This window comes from Oncorhynchus kisutch, linkage group LG3, assembly GCF_002021735.2.
Source record: "Oncorhynchus kisutch isolate 150728-3 linkage group LG3, Okis_V2, whole genome shotgun sequence".
Taxonomy (NCBI): domain Eukaryota; kingdom Metazoa; phylum Chordata; class Actinopteri; order Salmoniformes; family Salmonidae; genus Oncorhynchus; species Oncorhynchus kisutch.
Genome location: NC_034176.2, coordinates 49,567,379 through 49,569,591, shown reverse-complemented (window position 1 = coordinate 49,569,591; position 2,213 = coordinate 49,567,379). Strand labels below are relative to the sequence as shown.

The 2,213-nt window shown below is 43.3% G+C and overlaps 1 protein-coding gene across 2 annotated transcripts in view; it reads left to right on the top strand.

Moving 5' to 3' along the window:
- Positions 1-92, top strand: part of LOC109884377 (uncharacterized) — a 5,930-nt gene extending 5,838 nt beyond the window's left edge. For both annotated transcript variants that reach the window (XM_020476366.2, XM_020476357.2), the window contains one exon: positions 1-92. This exon is cut by the window's left edge and continues 1,089 nt beyond it. The gene's annotated coding sequence lies outside the window, so the exon portion shown is untranslated.
- The last annotated feature ends 2,121 nt before the right edge of the window (positions 93-2,213 follow it).

Genomic DNA, 2,213 nt, shown 5'->3' with positions numbered 1-2,213 from the left:
AGGAAAACAGCTGTGACATTATTGATCCTAAGATCAAAATGTTATTTGTGTAATGAATTGTGAAATAAAAAATAAACTGCAATTTCCTCAAATGATTGTGATTGTGCTTTCAATATAACCTTCAATGGTACAGCTGTAAGATAGCTTTGGAAAATCATATTTATTTTAATCAAACCAGTTGAAAGTAGGTTGACCCAAGTATAAAATAATTACAGTAGTTAGCACATTGATAAAGTTCCATCATAAAGTTGCAGGTCCCCTCTCCCCTAGCTGAGGAACACTCAACTCTGTTCCCTTATTTCAAGGTGGATTTGAGTTTTGATAACTGGCCGTGGGATTTGCTAGTAACAGCATTGAGCCACCATCAGTTGATTCTTCAAAAAATGTCAATTCTCAAAATGCTGGGTGCTGAAATTCATACAACCATTGACTTTTTCCTCATTGCTCTTACTACATAAGGTGAGATACAATTGGGTCCGTGCTATCCGGAAACCTTGCGACGTCCCTACCCTAAACCCTTCGCCTTACCCTAATCTTAACACTAACCATAACCCTGACCATAACCAATGATGTCAACTTCAATGGTGTAGGGGTGTCCCAACGATCCCGGATAGCAGGGAGCCAATTGAATCTCAGTTTACGTAGTACGAGCAACGAGGGAAAAGTCAGGTGTTGTATTTGCTAAAAGTTTTTATTAAAAGTATGAATTTCAGCACCCTGCGGAAGGGCCTTAGTTGTACAAGACAAACATAGGTACCGGTAAGCGTTTTCAGAATTTACATTTTTAGAAGATTTGACTGGTGGCTCAATGTTGCTAGTGAATCCCGCGAACCCGTTATCAAAACTCAACTCCGCCTCAATGTAAGAGAACAAAGTTTAGCGTTAATCAGCTATCGCCCAGTGTGATGCCGTGTTCACCTGCTAGCCGGAACTAGGAAACTCTGGAAACTCTGACTTGTTAACTGGTTGTAGTCACACACATGCCATGTTCAACCAGTTAGCAAATCTGAAATGTCTGAGTTTCCTAGTTCCGACTAACATGTGAACACGGCATTAAACACTGGGATTCAGGAAGCAGGCGATACCAAGGATGCAGGGAATTGCAGGGAAACTTAAATCAGTTTTACCTAATCTCTTTAAACATGTTAAACGCGCAACCAGAGGGAAAACAATTCTAGATCACCTGTACTCCACACACAGAGATGCGAACAAAGCTCTCCCTCGCCCTCCATTTGGTAAATCTGACCACAATTCTATCCTCCTGATTCCTGCTTACAAGTAAAAATTAAAACAGGATGCACCAGTGACTCGTCTATAAAAAAGTGGTCAGATGAAGCAGATGCTAAACTACAGGACTGTTTTGCCATCACAGACTGGAACATGTTCCGGGATTCTTCTGATTGAATTGAGGAGCACACCACATGAGTCACTGACTTTATCAATAAGTGCATCGAGGACGTCGTCCCCACAGTGACTGAATGTACATACCCTAACCAGAGGCCATGGATTACAGGCAACATTCGCACTGAGCTAAAAGGTAGAGTTGCCGTTTTCAAGGTACGGGATCTAACCCGGAAACTTATAAGAAATCCCACTATGCCCTCCGACGAACCATCAAACAGGCAAAGCACCAAATCAGGGCTAAAATGTAATCGTACTACACCGGCTCCAACGCTCGTCGGATGTGGCAGGGCTTGCAAACTATTACAGACGACAAAGGAAAGCACAGCCGCAAGTAAGACCTTTAAACGGATCAACATTCACACGGCTGCGGGGCCAGATGGATTATCAGGACGTGTGCAACAGGCATGTGCTGACCAACTGGCAGCTGTCTTCACTGACATTGAGTCTGTAATACCAACATGTTTCAAGCAGACCACCATAGTCCATGTGCCCAAGAACACTAAGGCAACCTGCCTAAATGACAACAGACCTGTAGCACTCACTTTCAAAGGCTGGTAATGGCTCACATCAACACCATTATCCCAGAAACCCTAGACCCATTCCAATTTGAATACCGCCCCAACAGATCCACAGATGATGCAATCTCCATTGCACTCAACACTGCCCTTTCCCACCTGGACAAAAGGAATACCTACATGAGAATGATATTCATTGACTACAGTTCAGCGTTCAACACCATACCTCAAAGCTCATCACTAAGCTAAGGACCCTGGTACTAAACGCCTCCCTCTGCAACTGGATCCTGGACT